Source organism: Girardinichthys multiradiatus, chromosome 7 (assembly GCF_021462225.1).
Source record: "Girardinichthys multiradiatus isolate DD_20200921_A chromosome 7, DD_fGirMul_XY1, whole genome shotgun sequence".
NCBI lineage: Eukaryota > Metazoa > Chordata > Actinopteri > Cyprinodontiformes > Goodeidae > Girardinichthys > Girardinichthys multiradiatus.
Window position 1 is genome coordinate 21,999,969 of NC_061800.1, and position 23,442 is coordinate 22,023,410.

At 38.9% G+C, this 23,442-nt stretch overlaps 1 long non-coding RNA gene across 6 annotated transcripts in view; it reads right to left on the minus strand.

Annotated features, from left to right (window-relative positions):
• The window catches only part of LOC124871693, a 41,249-nt gene extending 18,046 nt beyond the window's left edge, over nucleotides 1-23,203 (minus strand). For 2 of the 6 annotated variants that reach the window (XR_007039084.1, XR_007039086.1), the window contains exons 1-2: nucleotides 7,296-7,434; nucleotides 6,661-6,804 (exon numbers count right to left, since the gene is read on the minus strand). This is a non-coding gene — a long non-coding RNA (uncharacterized LOC124871693). Of the gene's footprint in view, nucleotides 1-6,660; nucleotides 6,805-7,295; nucleotides 7,499-7,811; nucleotides 7,908-20,254; nucleotides 20,334-22,987 lie in introns of those variants that run through there. The other 4 variants (XR_007039087.1, XR_007039088.1, XR_007039089.1 and 1 more) reach the window with 4 other exon arrangements.
• Nucleotides 23,204-23,442: the final 239 nt, after the last annotated feature.

Sequence of the window (23,442 nt, forward strand, 5' to 3'; positions counted from 1 at the left end):
CTTAGTTACACAAAATTAACAATATTGGCACCCCCTTCCTTTTTTTCGTTGCCTTATTCCTTGAATCATGTCTGCAGCTCCTCCTTCAGCGCAGACGGGGCAACAGGTTGAGAAGAGACATGACGTGTTTGTGATTCAGTGGAGGGTAGTTTTCAACAAAGTCTGTCAGAGAAAAAAACGGCTAAACACGGATTAAAGGACCTAAGCTGGGTGAAAGAAGGCGTCATAAAACAGCGCTGAGGACATCTGTGCGTTTGCCTGTTCCAGCCATGTGAGTTCAGGAGCTTCCAGGCGAGGGGAGGGGGGGGGGGGGGGGTCAAAGGGTCGGTCCTAACAGTTTGTAGGATAAGAAGTGCTGTGATCTGTTTGTAAGATAATGAAATCCTCTTCGTTTAGAGTTTCCACACAGCAACCAACCTGAGGAGCAGGGTCCTAGTTAATACAAAGTGACACATTTGTTTAAATAAAGAGCTTGCCACACCATCAGAGGAATAACTGAAGTGGGTTTTCTGTTGGACGATAAAGTTTGTGTTTTACAGCTGCCGTAATTACCCTCATAACAATTAAAAGCAACTAGAAATTCTGTTGGTTTAATTATTTTGCCTCAGGATCATTTCATAATAGCATACTGTTCGGCCAATTAAATTACAGACTTATTTGCCTCTAAATCAGTAGCATTGTTTATTGTTCTTTGTTTAAAGCAAGAGTAACTGTTCAGTTAATTACAGCCTTTGTTTCAGACAACCGAAGCAGCTCAACAGAAACTCATTGTCTGAGACTCAACACAAATCATTCGTCGTCCACTTCCGCCTTTTCCCCAGCAAGAGATCAATTGTGTAATCAGTGGCAAACACAGACACACAAAACCACCGTTAGTGCACAGTACATTGTTTGCATGTGGCAGAACAATAAATCCAGAAATTTCCTGTGGAGCCACAGGAATACAGGATCACTTAGTCTGCATGTGTTGGTTTTTTTCATACTCAATTTAGTTGCAAAAGCTCAGCAGAATTGCTATGATTTAGGCCATCAAACTGAACGGATGGAGTCCAGGTTTTGTGTGAAGTTGTTCTTCTATTACTCTGCAACACGTGGTGGTAGATTGTGGGTTTGTAAAAATGTTTGTTGACGTTTGAAATCTGATGAGAAGCTAAGGCATTTTGAGACAGGAGGTTTCAAGCGTCATTCATCGGCAAGCAATGTAAGTTAACCCAGTGGTTTCCAAACCACAACGCTTCTGACCCACAAAATATCGCTGGAACAGACTTGCGATCCCAGCTATTTGATAAATATCCAAACATAAATTGTAAAATAATTAAAAAATGGATACAATTAGAAAACAAAAACAATGTTTTTATCTAATTGTAGGCAGTGTTTGTTTATCTATTTATTGCATAGATATGCTATTCCATTGATTGATTTTAAAGCATAAGTTTTTTAACCAGTGGCATTTTATTTAAAAGAAACACTTTATGTCCTTAATCTCAAACAAAGTTAACAAAGTGTGGTAAAAAAATATATATATATTTTTGTCTGGTTCAGAATTAAACATATATAACGTTTTTTATTCTTTTTTAAAACGTATTTTATGTTTTCATGCCTTTTCGTCATTGTCTTGTTGTCTAATGCTTTTTAATGGGGAAAATGAATATGCAAAATCTGAATGATGAAAACATTAGAATATTATTAGCCTTGAATAGACTAATAATTAACGACAAATCTAAATGTGATCCATTATTGGTTTTGCAGCCATGCAAACACTTTATATCTTTATGCTGAAATTGATGCCTGAGACAGGCCTTTGGGTTCAGTAGTTGTTTTCCTCCCAGAAGTCTCTCAAGGTTGCAGTTTTTGTTCGGTTTCTTTCTTATTGTTAAATCATAAACATTGATGTTAAAGGGTTAGTTTAGGTTATTTGAAGTGAGGTTGTAGTACCTGTATTAGAAAGATGCTATATCACCGAGATCTTATAACAAATAAATCATCAGATTGGTGGATGCTAACAGCTAGTCAGATGTATTCTGTCTGCTTTAGCTAAAACTGTTCATATCTGTAGGATATAATGCTATTTTAGGGGATGTTAACAGTCTATGATTACACAAAAGACAGATTTTCAGATTTGATGCTGTTTTGTTTTGCCAAACAACATCTGTGTTTCTGTGTGGAGCTATCTTGGTTGAGCCTACTGTTCAAATCAATCCACAAGATCTGCCGCGACTTGTCACTCTGTTCTGGCTCCACCAAAAATGGAAAATCTTTGGATTTCACATCAGATGAGTAACATCAAAGATGGTATGTTCCTGTGCTTTCCAGGTTTCATAGATGTTTGAAAATTATCCAAGAGGACTCACGATTAGCTGATCGGTCAAACAAGCCGATAAGGGAGACAGATACAGCTATATGTCTGCACCGCAGAAAATGTTGCTGATCACATTGGTCATGTTTTTTGTCTTCCACTTAAGAGTAATACTTTTCCTGTCATGAGGTGCTTGGCTGAATGTATCCAACAGAGAAGTCTAACATGAAATGAATTAACACGCCAGTTTCTACATCTTTCCAACCAATCTACCACCTGCTACCTGGCATTTAACGTTTAGCGTTGCTGTTTCCTATGCAGTTCAGCTAGAGGTGTGTTGTCTTTTGTTACACTAATCAGACCTTGCCACCTTTAGAGAGACATTGAGCTCTGCTTTAAACAGATATGAATGTTTCTGTCATGTTAAGGGAGACTTTGCTTTTGCTGATCAAAAACAAGTTTCCATAAGGCAAAAACAGCCATTAATGGTGACCTGTTCAAGGACTGAAACTAGAGTCATGTTTATGTTATAGCTGCACAACACGTAAAATCCCAGGAGTCAGTCTTTCCAAATCATGGGATTGTATGTAAAATCAGATTAATCTTTAAACACAAAAAATTAAGCTATGCATGTGTTAGATGATGTGCAGTCACAACAATATAGTAGCTTTCTTAGTCTGTGTTTACACTAACAAGGATATTTTGCAAAGACTGAGTTGTTTTTCTATTTGCACCCTCTTTCTACCTGCAAATTCAGTTTTTGGTGGGAACAATATTAAATAAGTTCTGATTGAAATCCTATAGACTACATTATTATAAAAGTAGAGGAATAAATGTCTGTTTGAAACAATATTAGGAGTACGGTAGCTGAGGCCTAAATCAAATTAAACCTGCGTTGCAGCAGCATATTAAGTTTGTCAAGAAAATCAGACATTAGAGACTACAGTGTCCATAACTTCGTTGGTGAGTTAAGTGCTACCATCACGATACTAATGTAAACACTGAAATATTGATGAAATGTAGTTTGAACGCACTTTAAAAAATCCGAATTGTGACATCTCTGTTACCGATTAATCACAACTTTTTAAGCAAACCCTGCGCTTTCACATGCCGTCTACTGTGACTTTCACCATGTTCATTTGCTGAATGACGTGAAGTCTGTGAGAACACACCAGGTTCTGTCTGGATGTTTTGCTCCGTGTTTCATTTAGTTGCCATGGCTCTTGTGAGATAAAAGTCACCACAAGATAATTTGACACAACTGCCTCTCTGTTCCTCGTCCAACTTGACCTGCTCTCTTCACCCGACACCCAGCCACCTACTTTAATGATTAACCCAAGATAAACTGCCGCACAAAGACCCCTTCTTGTTTTTGTTTTTTTTTGCCGTCTCACAAACAATTTTCCCCTTTGCCAGTTTATGTCCTTGCTCTGCCTCCTTTTCAGTCAACAAATGTTAGAGCAGGAAAATTTATAACCTGCTCATATAGCTTGAGGAGCCACAGTCAAACCTATGGTTTGTTTACAAGCACAAGTATTTAGAAATTGCTCTTCATGACACGGCTATCTTTAAATATTACGGTTTATGTAAACGTTAGTTTTATATCCTTTGTGGTCTTCTAGTCAGTACCACCTGGAGCAATATGACGTCAGAAGAAAAATATAGTACATATGCAGGTCTCTGCAGCAGTTTCCTTCTCTTGTTCATGATACCCCTGCCTCACACATTGTGAACCAGGTATCATTATCCCAGCTTGATAATTCCCTGTGTATAATTAGTGTCATGCATACGATGGCATTTCTGCAGTGTTAAAGATGCTGGTGCATTTTTAAAGAGGAAGATGGTGGTGGTGGTGGTGGTTGGAGGATATTTTCTTGCATGAGTGGAAAATGTAAATACTCTGGTAGTAGGATTGAGGTTCTTCCTTTTTTGTGACTTTTTTTGTGCAAAACGCTTTCCATGCGCCTGCTTTATATGTACCTCTATAATTATTCACCTTCCCTTCAAATCAATAACCTATTAGACCTTCTCTCTTTCTCTCTCTCTCCCTCCCTTCTCTCACTTCCACCCTCCTCCTCTATGGGAGTGACCAGTGAGCAGGCTGCTTGGTCAAAGGGAGGTATGGGCAATGATGTCAGCAGACTGCGTCAGAACCTCAGGAGAACGTTTACATTCCTCTTAACCAAACGGAGCCTGCGATCCACATCACTGCACAGTAATCAAATCTGCATCTCCAGCGATGAACCTCTCAATTTTCCCCTCCTGCTTGATTTTGAGAGAAGTAGAAATGTATGGACGGCCTGACCATAAACATTTGCAGACGTGTGCAAACAATGGATGCCCTCACAGACACACACACAAACATGCAGTTTTTAGGAAAAACTGTTTGTATCCTTAAAATGGATCATTACAGGGTTTAGCTGTTGGTTTTGTCTGTGGAGGTGACCAAATCCTCCTTGGTTTAGCTGCACAAATCCATCACTGTCCCCCCATGGGTCATGAATTTTAGGTGAGGAAGAAAAGAGACGGATAGATCCAATTTTCTGCCTCACAGTCCTCTTGAATATTCACGCCTTGCCAGACAGAAGTGGTGTAGCGTGCCACTGGTTGTTGGGTGTTTCAGAGAAATGAGTCATCTAGAGTGTGGTTTGCATTTATATTTGACTGCATCACAGACTGGCATAGACACCGACCTCAGTGTAACAACACAAATTTTGTTTCGAAGCTGTTAGAGATGCAGGGTGGGGAGAAAGACGTCAATGAGGCCAGTAATTAGATTTATTTGTTCAAAGGATAGAAACTGGTGCTCAGTTTGAATGAGCTGACTATGTACAAATCTATTTAATAAGTTGTGGGATCATTTCCAGAAGATTGTGAAAACACAAATTAATACATTGTAATTAAAAAATGGACAAATCAATCAAATCGAAGCTCTGCATGACTGAACCAAGGATAACATAAAGGATGTCCAGTATTTCTCAAGCACAAAATGCTGGATTAAACTTCCTGGAATCCAATTTTAAATCTTTTATCTTCAGCAACTGAATGCTGTGGCAATTTTTTTTTATTCTTGATCTATGGGTCCCCCAATATAGAAAATGTCTGCATTGATCTTGATCCCATTCCTCAGTTTAGAAACCCCACCCCAATTTGGAAGCAAAAATATTTGAGTTCATTGAAAGGCAACTGTAGCGTGAACTGACCTTTAAAGTTGACCTTTTATTTCCAGAGACTCTTTGTTATTCTTCCTACATTAGCTGGCCAGCTGGATATTTTTTTTATTTTGTCAAAACAACCTCTCAGTTCAGCCAATGTAAAGCATCTTTCTTAAACTTGTTTCTCAGTGAAGAACTTGTTTGGACTTTCAGTTTTATTTATTTTTCATTAAAATAATCCAAAGGAGTTGAACATTGTTAGCACTGCTGCTCTGCATTAAGAAGCTCCTGGATTTAAATTCAGGCTTGGTGTCTTCATGCAAGGAGTTTTCATGTCCTGGCCATACATGTTCTGGTTATCTGGGTTCTCCATCCTCCGTCCACAGTTTAAAAATATGTATGCTACGTTGCCCTTTGGTATGAGTGTGTGTGCATATTAGTGTGTTCTGTGTGTCTCTGTGTTGCCCTGTGGTGGAGACACTGTGCCCTTTGATACAGTTGGATATCGGTGAAATTCTGTTATAAAAGACAAATAGATCTTTTTACATGTATAGTTCGTTAAGTTTTTCCAGTGGTTTGTTGTTTGTTTTTTTTTTGCACGAGAAAGCTCCAAATGAACAAGAAACCTGTCATTACAAACTACTCAAGATGTTCAGTGTCTTTATTGGTCAGATGTGTCAAATGTAAAGATAAAAAGCAGATGCTGTGTTCTGAGCTACTAGAAAACACGGAGAATTTAATCATATCATTAGTACTTCTGACTAAATTACCTAAGAAGTATATGAAATTATATTTGAGAAGACTTCTTAAAAAAAATGCACAGCCTTTGTTTCTCGCTTGTTTCACTCTACCACATCCCACAATGCAACAGACGCCTGGCAACAGGAAGGTGTTTGGCCCAAGCCTGCAGCACACACTTGGTAGATGTGTCCGACTGAGGCTGGATAACATTTGCACCACAAAAGAACCGCTCTACAGTTCGTTTGGAACCATACCAAGGCCACCTCCTCCAAACGATCTCATTACAGTCGTTTTGGTCCGCATCATAGTGAGAATGCTGTGTTCACATCTACACAAATGAATTGTACTAATGAGAGAAATGAACCAGAGTTGTTTTAAATGGATTAAACACCTTAGGTGTAAATATTGGTAAATCTTGTTGTTGCTTTATCTCATTGACTGTGTTAGGTCACAAAACCATACTCTTACCTAATGATCCTGACCTGATTGGCAGCTCCTGTCCCTCATGAGTCCCCTTCATATGAGGTTTGTTTTTAAGATCAAACCTGGGAGCAAAGCTTCGATCCAAGCAAGAAACCAGACCCAACCAAGTCGCATGGTCCCAGTGAATCTCTGGAACAGAAAAGATTTTTGAGTAAAAAGCTGCAATATCTCATGTTTGTAATTTCCACCTTTCTTTGAGGAGTGCTGTGTTAGATCCAAGAAGTTCTTGAACACATCCTATAGTTGCATTAACAACTTGGGTTTGGATCCAAAATAAAGAACCTCCAGATTTCCAAACAATGTCTAAGTCAAAGTGACCTCTGTTGGCCAACAGAAGCAATACCGTCCTCCGCACACATCAGAGCAAAAAGACACTTTGTCCTTGTCCTGGGCAGATTTTGATGTGAATGCTGGCAGATATTTCATACCATTGAAATTTCAAAGCCACACAAAATAAGAGTGTTGAATGTTGATGTTGAGTTTACGTCTAGTAACTCATTTAATTGTACTCACTTATATTTACACTGAAAATACAGCTAATACATTTAGCCCATGAAACAAGATTATATAAAATATAAGGTCCGTGAGAATCAGGCGATATGTAGTGATGATCATCTTACCTATCTTACATTTTAATACATAAAATCTGATGACACCAACTCAAACTTAAATGCACTTAGTGACCTTAAATGGCAAGCTTCCAGATGGATGACAGTTGCTGTTTTCCACACTGATTGTCAGTGGGCTCCCAGTGTCTGCTGAGGCTTGGCCAAAAGCCTGCTGAAGCAGCCCTGCAGCAGTGAGTTGGAGGGGGAGAGGGAGGGAGTGTGAGGTAACCCATTAGCTGGTCAGAGCTGTCAAAGAGGCTGTGACCACACACACAGAGCGTTTGTGCTGCATTTACGTCAGACAGCAGCTGTGGTTCATCCCTCCCACCCCCTTCAATAGCATGGGAACTTGCCAGCTTAGCCTTAAGACAGGGACAGAAAAACAAGGAAGTGTTTGCATTTGCAGATCTGCTGATATGCGCCACAATGCATGCACTCAGCACACAGACAGACAAATAAGCTTCAAGTGGTTGCTCATAACATTTCCATGGAGGTGCCCATAAAAGATCCACACACGCACACACATACCTAAACCGTCCATAATCCATGACATCTGTTATAATCCTGCTTGGCATTTAGTGCACCCAGCAGAGTGACTCTAACAGGTGTCATGCCATGTTTAAAACTGAGTTAGACTGGCTTTAGCCAGCATGTGTCTGGTAACTAATGCAAGAATGCATGAGGGTGTAACGCAGCTGCAGAGTCATAAATTAAGTTTTTTGCTTTAATTAGGCATAGCATGAGGTAACGTCTACTAAGGCTCCGCTTGGACTTTTACTTCAACTTTTAATTTATAGAAATGTTGCAGAAAAAAACAGAATGTACAACTAAAGGACAACAGTTTTTACTGGAGAGGAATTACCAGGACAATTTTCCATTTCACAGAAAGTTATCCACATCATCTACTTTAAAATCTTTCACCTTAGTGTTGTCTTATGTTCTGTAGTCTGATGCAAAACCCGAATCATGTGAGAGTTCAGAGTCTAAGGTCCATTGTCTCTGCTGTCAGAATCACTGACGTGTGCAGGCATCTGTGTGTCCATTAAAGGAAAAGCAAAAGCAGTTTTCTTACAATTGCAGGATTATGGTTTATGTACTAGCTGACATGATAATATTGCTTATTATCAACATTATTCCCATAAATTATGAACATGAATATTGCCATGATATGTTTTCTTGGGGCAATGGAACTTTGGACAATCAAAAAAGGAAGAAAACATAAATAATAATGGAAAATAAATTTCGTCACCACATTCCACTACATGTTGCCACAATTTTCCCAAAAAGGCAAAGAACAAAAAGACAAAGAAGAAATGCATTGGCAGTAAGTGTCATGTGTTATGAGTAAGGATTTTACACAGTCCTTCCTTATTTGGTGTTGAACTGTCAGTTTACATACCAGCTTGCTAATTTGCTTTTACTAAATAAAAAAATGAAGAAAATAGTGTTGTTCATAACTTCCATTTCAACCACTCATGGAAAGATGTCTTTCTCATCCTTTAGAAACCTTTTTGAGCAAATAGATGATACAAAAAATAAATATGTTGACATTATGTGCACAGACACAGAAATATTTAGTTTTGTCCATAGTCCATAAAAAAAGTGAAAATGCTTGACGTTGGTGAAATTTTATAGCAAGAAAAGCAACAACCTGAAAATAAACGTTTGGTAAACAGAAGAAGAGCTGTTTCAGTGCTGGCGTCACAGGCAGCTGATGTCACCTGCAAAGCTTTCTCCACCCCATCCCCACTGGTTTCTAGAAAGGCTGTGTCGCTGCAGGGTCTTATGACTACCCTGCTTCTCCCTGAAAGGCACCACACTGACTACATAAGTGACTAATGGCCTCTTCCTGCAGCCTTATCTCTGCTGCTCTGTATGTTTGAGACATTTAAAAGCAGATGCAGTATGAGATCTGCTGTAATCTAATGAACACAGGCTGCAGTCCCAGATGCTCTGCAGTCTGTTATTGACAAAGACTGTTTCATGCAGACACACCGACAATGAGGTAAAGGAGACATAAACGATGCATGGCCAAACAACAGATGGTTTGACCATGTGCAGCAGTATGACATCCTTCCTCTCTGCAGTGGCACAATAAATCACAAGAAACCCATATGACACAATGAATCACAGAAGAACACATATGGCAACACAATAGACAATAAGAAATAATTTCAATGAAGAATCAGTTCTGCTGAAAAACGTTAAATGTGGTTCCTGTGAGTGACACTTTGATTAGGCATCAAACACATCAGCTTGGGTTCCTAATGTCCTCCACCAGCAGGACATTTAACCTGGTTACATCAACAAAACTGTTCTGGACTTGTGCACAGACCAATAGAACAAAGTTCTGTCCAAATCCAGCCACCCTTCTGCAGGGTGGACAATGCCCTAATCCACAAAATTCCTCAAATCCACAAAAATACCAAAACCTATTAATTGCTAAGACCCTGCAAAAGCTTTTATAAGTGAAAACTTGTGTGGTATGTTTTAGCTTTAAATGTGTAGATTTTAGGTAAGATGGCAAAAACATCTTCAAACCGCACATTTATGAAACAGAACCTTAGTAAGGAAGCATTAGGATACATGCAGATCTTCATGACAATGAAAATCTGCATGTCATGAGACATCTGCTTCAAATTCTTTGAAGCAGATTTTTCTGAGATATTTCTTTGTTAAAACAACATGCAGATTAGCTTTTCTTTTTTTATATCTTTTTTCAGTCATCTGAACAGGTCAATGTGTGTGGCATCCTAATATTCCATCAGTTGTGCAGATATAAGGCCTTGAAAACCCTTTTCCACATCCACTCTCTGAAATATATGAAGAAATTTGCTGTAATGATTTTATAGATTGTTGATGCAGTAGTTTTGCTAATGAAAAATATGCAAGTTTGAAGACTTTCTTGAACTGTCTGCTAATTCTCCACATAAATTACAATATACTCACAATACTTATTGAGTATATCTTGTTTGTGCTGGTTTGGACCCCATTTTAAGTCAAATTCAAACCCTACCATTGGAATGCTGTGGAAATTTTAATAAATTGGACTAGGCAACAATTTTATGATCTATAATTTTCCAATTTTGCTGAGCCTCCATGTGGCACCCCATGTGGATGTCTGCTGTCACAGCTCATCTGCTTCAAAGTTTGAAAGGCATTTCTGCCCATTCTCCTCTGACTTCCGACATCAACAAGGCATTTTCATCAACACAACTACAGCTTACTGGATACTTTTTTTTTTTTTTAACCATCTTCTGTAAACTTGACAGGTTGTGCTTGACAATGCCTGTAGAGCAGCAGTTTCAGCAGTTTACATTCAAAGACACTGAAATCTACTTTCTTCCCCATTCTGATGGTTGGTTTGAGCTTGAGGCACAAACTGATGTAAAAACAAAAAATAAATAAGAACAAAAATGTGTGATCTGTGCCCTTTACATATGCTTTTATTGAAAAGAAAATGAAGAAAATAGAAATAACAACAAGGCCCCAGGTGCCCCTGTTGTTTCTCATTCAGCTGATCTTAAGTGAGAAAATAAAGAAATGTTTAAATAATTCACATATTTAAACCTTTGAAATAACAGCTGCTGTTCAGTAAAATGTGTGGTTTGGGGGCTGTGTCCCGTTAACCATAACCTCGTCTAAGGCACCAAAAGGGTGAGAGTCAGCTCTGGAAAGCCATGCTCATCACGCCCAGATGCCTAAATCAATCCAGTGGCTGCCATGTGATTGACTGAACCCCTAGTTGTACAGAACATATTTCTAGTAAAGTGGCCAGTGAGTGCATTGTGAGTCAGCTATTGCTTTAGTAGTGTTCAGAACTTCAAGTCTTATGTTTTAAACACTGCGATGGACCAGGGTGTACCCCGCCTCTCACCGTAGACTGCTGGAGATAGGCACCAGCCCCCCCCGCGACCCAGTTTGGAAGAAGTGGGTATAGAAACTGGATGGATAGATGGAGGGATGTTTTAAACACTATAGAGTGCACTAATAATTTATAACATGATTCAAAAACATAATGCACATCATTAACAGAACAGCAACAGAATTTCATATCTCAACTTAGTTTCAGAATGTTTGCGTCCTGAATTGTTTGCTTGCAATGATATGTCCATCTTATTACCTCGTTTAGGGAATGCTTAAGTGGAGCTAATGATATTAGCTCCATTACAACACGCTCAACTTTTGTTCAGAATCAGCTTCTTATCACTGGTAACGACATGGCTTTCCTCTCACTCATTCCCACAGCTTCACAGTGCTTTAAACAATGAGTTCAATAGTGAAGCAAAAATGCTGGGCTTTGTCCCACTCATCGGACGCTCAGCGTCTCTGGGGGTCTATGGGGCAGTGGGCTGGCCTCGACTGGATGATAAGTCTGAGGCTGAATCCCTTTTTGATTGACATCAAAATGAGCGAATTAGCGATCTTGAAAATGAGCTTCCCCTCCTTGAAAGACCAGCATCCGCTACTGATAGATACATAATAGTAGGAATAGGAATAAATGAACATGATTAAGTGGATAAAAATTTAAAAAACAATCGTTATTCATTTTCCCTTGTCTTTTCACCGTACAGGTTCTTCTCAAAATATTAGCATATTGTGATAAAGTTCATTATTTTCCATAATGTCATGATGAAAATTTAACATTCATATATTTTAGATTCATTGCACACTAACTGAAATATTTCAGGTCTTTTATTGTCTTAATACGGATGATTTTGGCATACAGCTCATGAAAACCCAAAATTCCTATCTCACAAAATTAGCATATCATTAAAAGGTTCTCTAAACGAGCTATGAACCTAATCATCTGAATCAACGAGTTAACTCTAAACACCTGCAAAAGATTCCTGAGGCCTTTAAAACTCCCAGCCTGGTTCATCACTCAAATCCCCAATCATGGGTAAGACTGCCGACCTGACTGCTGTCCAGAAGGCCACTATTGACACCCTCAAGCAAGAGGGTAAGACACAGAAAGAAATTTCTGAACAAATAGGCTGTTCCCAGAGTGCTGTATCAAGGCACCTCAGTGGGAAGTCTGTGGGAAGGAAAAAGTGTGGCAGAAAACGCTGCACAACGAGAAGAGGTGACCAGACCCTGAGGAAGATTGTGGAGAAGGGCCGATTCCAGACCTTGGGGGACCTGCGGAAGCAGTGGACTGAGTCTGGAGTAGAAACATCCAGAGCCACCGTGCACAGGCGTGTGCAGGAAATGGGCTACAGGTGCCGCATTCCCCAGGTCAAGCCACTTTTGAACCAGAAATAGCAGCAGAAGCGCCTGACCTGGGCTACAGAGAAGCAGCACTGGACTGTTGCTCAGTGGTCCAAAGTACTTTTTTCGGATGAAAGCAAATTCTGCATGTCATTCGGAAATCAAGGTGCCAGAGTCTGGAGGAAGACTGGGGAGAAGGAAATGCCAAAATGCCAGAAGTCCAGTGTCAAGTACCCACAGTCAGTGATGGTCTGGGGTGCCGTGTCAGCTGCTGGTGTTGGTCCACTGTGTTTTATCAAGGGCAGGGTCAATGCAGCTAGCTATCAGGAGATTTTGGAGCACTTCATGCTTCCATCTGCTGAAAAGCTTTATGGAGATGAAGATTTTATTTTTCAGCACGACCTGGCACCTGCTCACAGTGCCAAAACCACTGGTAAATGGTTTACTGACCATGGTATCACTGTGCTCAATTGGCCTGCCAACTCTCCTGACCTGAACCCCATAGAGAATCTGTGGGATATTGTGAAGAGAACGTTGAGAGACTCAAGACCCAACACTCTGGATGAGCTAAAGGCCGCTATCGAAGCATCCTGGGCCTCCATAAGACCTCAGCAGTGCCACAGGCTGATTGCCTCCATGCCACGCCGCATTGAAGCAGTCATTTCTGCAAAAGGATTCCCGACCAAGTATTGAGTGCATAACTGTACATGATTATTTGAAGGTTGACGTTTTTTGTATTAAAAACACTTTTCTTTTATTGGTCGGATGAAATATGCTAATTTTGTGAGATAGGAATTTTGGGTTTTCATGAGCTGTATGCCAAAATCACCCGTATTAAGACAATAAAAGACCTGAAATATTTCAGTTAGTGTGCAATAAATCTAAAATATATGAATGTTAAATTTTCATCATGACATTATGGAAAATAATTAACTTTATCACAATATGCTAATATTTTGAGAAGGACCTGTATGTATTTTCTTCTCAAGTTATAAACTGTATGCTTTTTAAAAATATATATACTCACATATGTATACAAGCATTATTATTTCAGTGTTTTCTTCTTCACAGTCCTCTAGCTGCTTTTCCCATGACTGAATACATTTGTGCTACATTATGCAAACGAGGTACGTCGTCTTCTTTTGTTTGCCCATCTCTGGCAGATATGAGCAGTTCAGTCTTTAACAGGACTACTCCTGCTGAAATGGAAGTGACTAATAAAAGAATAAATTATTGTCTGCAAAAAGTTTACATTAGGATACTGTTTTTCTTTCACACGAACAGACCTAGATCCAACAAAAACTCATTGCAGCAATGCAAAGACACCACATGTCACACCACGTCTGATCCAGCTCCACTGGCTCCTCATTCACTTCCAGAGTACACTTAGGTTATTACTTAGAAGGCTATGAATAGTCGAGCACCAACATACATCTCAGAACTTATACAGTTGTATGTCCCTAGCAGGTCACATGACCAAGGCTTGCTGGTTGTGCCACAGGCAAGGCTGAAAATTAAAGGTGATAGGGCCTTCTCAGCAGTAGGGAAAGACAGGAGAGCATGCCATTCAAATAGGGCCAAGTTTTTGTTTGTTTTTATCTTTTAGTCAAGAATTTGCTAAAGAAAATGATTGCCTGAACTTGCCAATGTCTGCTGTCAGACTAAATTATTTTAAAAAACTTAAAAACCGCTTGAACTGTGATAAATAAGGCTGTACATAGGTCCAAGTTTCAATTGCCACCACACACAATAAGTGTAATAATACTGATTAAAAAAAACTCCACAATTTACTGTTAGACAATGGCAATTAGGAGTGATCAACCTGATAAGTAGTGTTTTGGGAGGCATGTCAGGAAAAAGTCCTTTCTATTCTGCTAGCACAAAAGTAAGCACCTGCAGTTAGTTAAACGTATTGGGGAAAATGAGACTAAAAGACTGAGCTTTGCAGCACCAAACTCTCTTGGTGCAGTTTGTGTAAAAAACAAAGGATGGACATGTATAAACGCACTTCATGACCACTGTTAAGTACGGTGGAGGATCTGTGATGCTGTGGATTTGTTTATCTTCCAAAGACCCTGTGCACAGTGTTCATTGCATCATTAAATCTTTGATTAACAAGTGATCAAGAAATAAAAAATAAAAGAGATAATTCGATCTATAACCAGGATGATGACCCAAATCAATACAGAAGTGGTTCACCGGACACTAAATTAACTGTTTTCCTCTCTCCCCAAACTCAATACCAATAATAACCTGTAGTGTAAACAGGAAAGAAGAGAGCATACGAGGAAACCCTGGACTCTGAATGATCTAGAGATACAGTGACTTGTAAAAGTATTCATACCCCTTGAACTTTTCCACATATTGTCACATTAAAACCACAAACATAAACATATTTTATTGGAATTTTATGTGAAAGACCAACACAAAGTGGTATACAATTGTGAAGAGGAACGAAAACTATACAAGATTAATTTTTTTTAACAAATAAAAAACTGAAAAGTGCGGTGTGCATAAGTATTCACCCCCCTTTACTTTGAATGCAAGAGTCCACCTGTGTTTCATCTAATCAAATACAAATACAAATACAAATACAGCTGCTCTCTGATGGCCTCTGAGGTTGGATAAGAGAATATTGGGGAGCAAACAGCATCATGAAGTCCAAGGAACACACCAGACAGGTCAGGGATAAAGTTGTGGAGAAGTTTAAAGCAGGCTTAGGCTATAAAAAGATTTCCCAAGCTTTGAACATCTCTGTTCACTGTTCAATCCATCATCCGGAAATGGAAAGAGTATTGCTCAACTGTAAACCTACCAAGACAAGGTTGTCCCCCTACACTTACAGGCCAGACAAGGAGAGCACTGATCAGAGATTCAGCCAAGAGGCCCATGGTGACTCTGGACGAACTGCAGAGATCCACAGTAGAGGGTGACACGGGAGTGGATTTTCTCTCCTGTCCCATCCCGCTCCCACAGAAAAATGTCTTGTCCCATCCCAATCCCAGGCCAGCATAATGAAAAAAATCCTGTACCGTCCCACTCCTGGTAAATTGACTCCCACTCCCATCCCGCTCCCATTTAGAACGACTCCCACTCCCATTTTTGTTTTCTTCATTTAGTCTTTTGGCAATTTCTTTCTTTGAAGGACCAGTTAGGTCCCTGTTTCTAGCTGTAGTAAAGGCCAGTTAAAGTAAAAAGAATAATAATGAAGAAATAATAAAATATCAAACAAGGAAACAGACCATGTCTATCTTAGTTGAATAAACAAAATGTACATAGTTGTATTTTACTTATTTATTAAGTGATTGTTTCCTTTGAACAATGACATCACTTTTATGTTTCAAGTTGCTGAAACAAAAGAAAAATGCACCTAGCAAGAGAACTGTACTTGTTGAACAAAAGGCCAAAAAGGCATTACCTCACAATTTAGAAACTGTACCTCAATGTTTCACAGCCCTGGTCCTCAGGGACCCCTTCCCTGCAGGTTTTAGATGTGTGTCTGCTCCAGAACACCTGATTCATATTCTGACATGACCTCCTATACAGGCATCAAGAATGGAGGGTCAAACTGGACAAAATTAATACAATAAAATCATCATAAAACAAATAAATGTTGTGAATGTCCCATAAGTGAAGTAAATGTAACATGAAAGAAATGTAACATTAAATGTGCCATTAAATTAAAGGTACCATTTATTTATTTAATACATCATTAGAAACAATAAATGTACCATTATATCATGAAATGGACTATTATGCAATTAAATGTGCCACTGAATAATTAAGTATAATTTTAAAGATGACATGATGTAATTAGTGGTACACTTAATATTTAATGATGTATTAAATAAATTGTACATTTAATGGTACATTCAATTTATTTCTATTTCACAACATATTTATTTAATATCTTCCCTTGATGAAGCCTTTCAACGAGGTCCACAAGGGGACATGGGGAATTTTTTTTCTTTGCGTTTCCACGCAATACTTTTTGCGTTCTCACGCAATAGTCTTTGCGTTATTTCGTAATACTTTGTGGGATAGTTTCCAAACCAGATAACTGCAAAAATGAAACAAACACTACACCCGTTTTGAGATTTATTGAGTTTTATTTTGAAATCTGCATTGAATAAAATGATCTTCAATCAGACTAAAAGACAGTTTTTATCCACAAGCTGTCAAACTACTGAAGTCTGGACAATAAATCTGCACAAAACCACATCTGTGACACTTTGTTTGCTTATTACTGCTGCATGTGTACTTTTTTTTTGTACGCCATTAGTGTTTGTTTTTATCGTAATTTAAACGGTTCTTCTTATCCTAAGCATTGCATCGCATTGTTTACTGCATGTTAACCTGCATATAATAAATAAACCATATCAATGCCATATCAGTGCTGTTTGTTTTATGAGCAGTTTGTCATCTGTGCTGCTGTATGGGGGTAAATTTGTCTCAATATTATTCAATAAAAAAAAAACTAATCTTAATCAAAAAAATAAATTGTGGTCAAAACTTTTGGAATATTCAATCAAAAAAACTAATCTCAATCAAAAAATATTAAGTTGTGATCAAAACTTTCAGTGTTGTAACGATTATTTTTTTCTAAATGGAATATTTTATTTTGGGGAGAAAAAACATTTGTTTGATAAAACTTTTTTTGATTAAAATGACTCATTTTTTCTCACGAAGAGAAAAAAGTTATTTGCAAAACATAAACTTTTATTTGCGCATGTCAAAAATCTTTGGTTACAAGTCTGGCTTTTTGAAGGTTTCAAGGTTTCGTCTTGAAGACATAAAAACTTGGATGACTTTAAATTTTTTGCTTCTAAGTTCAGACAAGACAGAAGTTGTCGTCTTTGGACCGGAGTCTTTAAAAAAGAAACTGCTCAGTCAATCACTTAACCTGGATGGCATTAAATTGACCTCTGATAATAAAGTAAAAAACCTTGGTGTTATTTTTGACCAGGACATGTCATTTAAATCCCATATTAAACAGGTTTCTAGGATTTCCTTCTTTCACCTCCAGAACATTGCCAAAATTAGAAACATCCTGTCCAGGAGTGACACTGAAAAACTAGTCCATGCATTTGTTACTTCAAGGCTGGACTATTGTAATTCTTTACTATCAGGATGTCCACAAAATGCAGTTAAAAGCCTTCAGCTGATTCAAAAAGGCTGCAGCAAGAGTTCTGATGAAAATTAAAAAGAGAGATCATATTTCTCCTATTTTAGCTTCCCTTCATTGGCTCCCTGTTAAATCCAGAATACAATTTAAAATTCTCCTTCTCATATATAAAGCCCTTAATGATCTAGCTCCATCATACATCAGAGATTGTTCCATATGTTCCTAACAGAGCACTTCGTTCTCAGACTGGAGGTTTACTGGTGGTTCCTAGAGTCTCTAGAAGTAGAATGGGAGGCAGATCCTTTAGTTATCAGGCTCCTCTCCTGTGGAACCAGCTCCCAGCTTTAGTCCGTGAGGCAGACACCCTGTCAACTTTTAAGGCTAGGCTTAAAACTTTCCTTTTTGATAAAGCTTATAGTTAGAGTGGCTTAGGTTATCAGGGAGGGAGCCTTCCTCCCTCCCTGTTGGTTGGAGTAAGGGGGAGTCAGGTTTAGCCTAAACCAGCTCAGTTATGGTTGAGGTGCAAACACACCCTCCATTTCTGCTACCTGTATGACCCCTTCTCTTTTCCAGTGGTTATAATCAGTCTGACAGAGAGAGGTATCCCACTCCTTGTGGTTTTTAGTATAACAATGACCATCAGTGGGACCCTTTGTGGGGTTCCTTGAGACGACATTGTTGTAAATAAACGCCGTTTAACTAAACAATCTGAACTGAAACTATCTGTGTAGTTATGCTGCTATAGGCTTAGGCTGCTGGAGGACATAACGACCACTTTCACCCTCTTCGCTACATTCTCACACTACTCTCCAATTTTGCATTATTTGCTGTTATTTCAGCTTTTAACCTTGTTCTCTCTTTTCTCTTCCTAGAAGCTACACCTGGCCTGGCTCTGTGTTACCTGTGACACCTTTCTGGAGAGGGGAATCATCTGAGCTTCTGCTGGCAACAACTTAATGCTCACCCTCTACCGATGATCCACATAGCCCTGTCTTTTAGTGTTTAACCCTTTCTCTCTCCTAGACATGGCGATTGAGCTTTTACTGTGACTAACTCTATGTGCTCACTTTCAGACTCTAACCTTGAAAACTGGCTCAGAGTTTATCTGTTCTTTCTTTCTAGATGAAACGACTAAAGGAGCTACATCCATCAACATTTACTTTTCCTTCCCATAGAAAGTACTGCTGGATCAGTGCTTCTTTGTTCTTTTTGTGTCTCTGCTCTGTTCTCTCAAACCCCCAGTCGGTCGTGGCAGATGGCCGCTCACACTGAGCCTGGTTCTGCTGGAGGTTTCTTCCTGTTAAAAGGGAGTTTTTCCTCTCCACTGTCGCTACATGCATGCTCAGTATGAGGGATTGCTGCAAAGTCAACGCCAGTGACTGTCCACTGTCTCTACATGCTCATCCGGGAGGAGTGAATGCTGCAAGTCACTGACTGGATGCAATCTGCTAGGTTTCCTTAGATAGAAAAACTTTTTATCCAATTTGAATAAAACGCTAACTCTGACTGCACTGTTCAATTGTTAGGATTAATTGGAATGTATAAACCTGACTGTTGTGAAGTGCCTTGAGACAACATGTGTTGTGAATTGGCACTATATAAATAAAACTGAATTTAATTGAATTTGGGATTATGCTGCTGCAATAAAATATGAATTCTTTTGATGTTTTTTTAAACATCATTACCTGGGTATCAATAATTACGGAGGTCATGGGTAATTAATACAACACTTTACAGTCATCATACAGGATATATCTGTATGTGTACTTAAGGAGTTATTTCTTCACTGAAATATCAGTCAAACATTTCCATTGCCCCATGTTCTCACTGTCATCATTTAAGTTTAATTGACATTTTTATGATCACCGAAGAACCAGCATGGTTCTGAGTTCGCATGCATATATTATGGGAAAGTTCAAAGCACATTTAGTCAGCACGTACAGCACTAAGATGAATAGATCATTAGGTAGTGATGCGTCTTTGCATTGCAAAACCTAAGGTGTTAAATCTTCATTCTGACAGATATGTTTGGCTTTGTGCAAAGTCATAACACAAATCATCTTCATTATATAACCACTGCCCCCCTTTTCTTTGTTTTAATGTTGTAGCTTTATTAATCACACCATCCAGCCTGAATCTCTCCTGCAGTTTCAAACTCATTTTACGATTCTAGTGCTGAAATATTCATTAAGGCACTGCTGAAAAATTCTGTAAACATTCAGTCATTTTTGACGTATAAGTCGCATAAATAGTTTGAGTGAACATTAGCCTTAAGCAGAAAAAATACCCCATACCAAATCTGTGGGTTAGAGTTAGCATAGGTGACCCAAACAGACTCTTCTGATGTGTCTGCATCTCACTGTGATAACAAAAGAAATGTGAAAATATTTTTTATTTTACTTTTATTTGTGTCGTTTGTCCGGGGATTCTGATATTGTTGTGGGTGTAATTAAAAAATATATAAACCTATGATTTCATATTTTAAGAATAAAGTGTTTTAAAAACATGTTCATGTTTAAGCTGAGATGCATGAAACCTAATCTTCCATCTCATCCATGACCTGACGCATGAGGGCTGTAATCTGTGAGCCTGTTCAGTAGTCTGGAGTGTAACTACGTGTGACGCTGCCACTTACAACACAGTGCACTCTGAAGTTGGGAATGGAATTACAGCAGGATAACATTGGAGCTTCGGGACCGATTTTTACCTTTGACCTATATAAAGAAAGGCATGAAGATTGAATTACTGCAGGAAATACTGGGACACGTTGCAACACATCATTAGAATACATTCGCACCATGTCTAAATGCTTACCAGGGCTGACTTGCATTCTGAGAAATGAGTATCAGTACGCCAACACACATGATTACAAACATATCTATGACACCATTACAATTATTTACATGAAATTACCATGTCATTGTCGCTTTTGCATAAAAACAAAAACTACAATTCCATTTCTAAGTTTAATAATGTGTAAGTAATAAAATATCACTTTATTGAAAATACACAAACATGATAAAGCAAAAATTACAAATTTTAAGAATTGACTATACGAACAGGGAAAAGCTCAATGTTACATATCCCAGTTACGGAAGCTTTACACAGGAACAGTAAGTAGGGGCTAAAAGTGTGTAATTGTGGACTTCTGTTGTTTTACATTACCTACAAAACTTGACATATGTCCGCAGGATGGTATTAAACATGTAACACAACTACCTTCCCTTTATTACATACACTACATACACATTGCCAAAAGTATTCGCTTGCCTTCGCACATCTTAACTTGAGTGACATCCCATTCTTTGTCCAGAAGGTTTAACATGAGCCCTGCGAACCTTTTGCAGCCATAAGAGCTTTAATTGTTCTGGGAAGTGTGTTTGTGGGAATTTTTGACCATTCTTCCAAAAGCACATTTTGAGGTCAGACACCGATGCTGGACAAGAAGATCTGGCTCACAGTCTCTGCTCTGAATTATCCCAAAGGTTTTTTGTAAGGTCAGAACCTTGTGCAGGGATTTACACACCATGTGTTTTTGGATTTTGCTTTGACAACTGGTGTACAGGCAGGTTGGAGCAGGATGGGGTCATCCCCAAACTGTTCCCACAATGTGAGTATGAAATTGTCCAAGATTTATTGGTATGCTGAAACATTAGGAGTGGAGCTTGGAACTAAGGGGCCAAACTGAACTGATGATGACGTCCCCACACCATAATCCCCTCTGCACCAATCTTTACACTTGATACAGCGCAATCAGGTAAGTACCGTTTGCTTGGAAACTTCCAAACTTAGACTCATTCATTGGATTGCCAGATAGAGAGGCATGATATATCACCCAAGATAACACGCCTCCTGCTACAGAGTCAAGTGGCAGTGGGCTTTACACAACTGGATCCGACGTTTTGCATTGCAGATGGTGATGGGTCAGAACAGTTCTAAGTTGCCTCCTCCCCAGGGAGAAACACTTGATTTTATGTTATGAAAATATGGGCCTAAAAGCATTAAATAAGTTAAGTAATTTCATTCTGTAGTCCAAATTTTATTTGCTTTTCTTTACTGTCCTTTATCATGCCACTGTGATGTACTTTTTCATTATGTAAAGCACTTTGAATTGTCTTTTTGCTCAAACTTTCTATACAAATAGCTTGCCCTGCCTTGCCTTCTATGAAGCTCTCTATACTCTTTCCTTGAGCTAATCTGAAGGCCACAAGAAATTTGAAGGTCTGTAGTTGTTGACTGCAGAAAATTGGCAACTTCTGCACACCATGCGCCTCAGCGTCTCCTGACCCTGCTCTCTGCATTTACATAGCACTTCACTTAGTGGCTGGGTTACTCTCGTTTTGAATTGCTTCCACTTTTTTTATAATACCACAAATAGTTAATGATGTACTTGTGGCCATGAAAGTGATTGGAATATCTAAATGTAATGATTTCGGTCAGTGAACAGCCTGAGTAGATTTGTTATTCAGCTGTAACACAGTTGAAAGGACATGGCTTTTACAAGTCCGACAAGTGCTAAACCGAGATTTGTCGATTGGATTGTAAGACAGAGAGTGGCGAACATGCAAAAAAATCCGTCAAATGAAACACATCAAACAGGAATCTTCCTCGTCTCCTCTTACTTCAGCCTCGACAGCCATGTTACCATTCACCATGGCTCATGGATTATTAGAGTCACATTCTCCTTCGGACATATTAGGTTGAACTGCTGGCAGCCGAAACACATCCTCTGTTAGAGCTGTATTCTAGGAAAACGGGTCGGTCCGACTTAATTAAAATCCTCCAGAATCTACGTCAGAATTTGTCCAAAAGGCACTTGTTCTGCAAAGTGTTTACTAAAGCCTACAAATCTCCCTAAACAACAGTTATTCGTATTAGCCTTGCTTGTTTACAAATATTCCAGCCCTTAGGACTCCCTATGGCACAGCGTTAACTGTATGTTCACTATGGAGCAACATAAGAGTTATTTTGGGGCAAGTTGGAAATTCATTATTTCATAAGCTTATTATAATAATTTTACAGTTGTTTAAAAAGAAATGCACCTTTGGCCATATATTTTAAAAGACAGAAATGATCTGAGGACAAGAAAGAATGAAAAGTCTTATATTTACATGTTTTGCAGGCTGGATAATCTTAGTTCCCAGTTTGTGTCTAAGTCATGTAACAGAATCTTTTTTTATTCAGAAACACATTGTATCTAATTAAAGTTTAAAGACTAACTTCGTCATACAATCATAGAGTGATAGTGACTGTGTAAACCTCATGTTTGAGCCACGAACCGTAAGAGTATGTTAAAGAAGAACAGCACATTCACACAAGAACAAAGAAGAGCAGGATGTCTGTGTGAGTTTTAGCCCAAAGGACTTACTCATGTCCAAGTTAGTTCCACTTCCGTGACCCACCCCCTCTGCGTGCTGTTTATCTAAGCGATACCCAACACCTTTGCGTCATTCCTCTTTTGGTTGTGTGGAGGTGGCTCAGAGGTTAGCTCAGACATCAGCAAATAATCCTTCGCGCTTCTTCAACTCAAACCTGACAGAACATAAAGAAAGGTGTAGTGCCTAAATGGTAAAAATCCAAACCGCATGCATGCAAAATAAGAAAACACTGAAGTGATCACACAGCCTAACACTGTTTTGTCAGAATTTGTCTTTAGGGGATCAGTATAGATGTAAAGGCAGACTAAGGACAGCTTAAAGATGGAGCCGGCCTTCTCCGAGCACACAGACAGTAGTCAGATGGGTTATTGACCCAGGCTGATACGTTATCAGCAGACATTCCTGTGTGTGCGTAGTGAAGGTCAGCAGGGATCAAGACACGGGA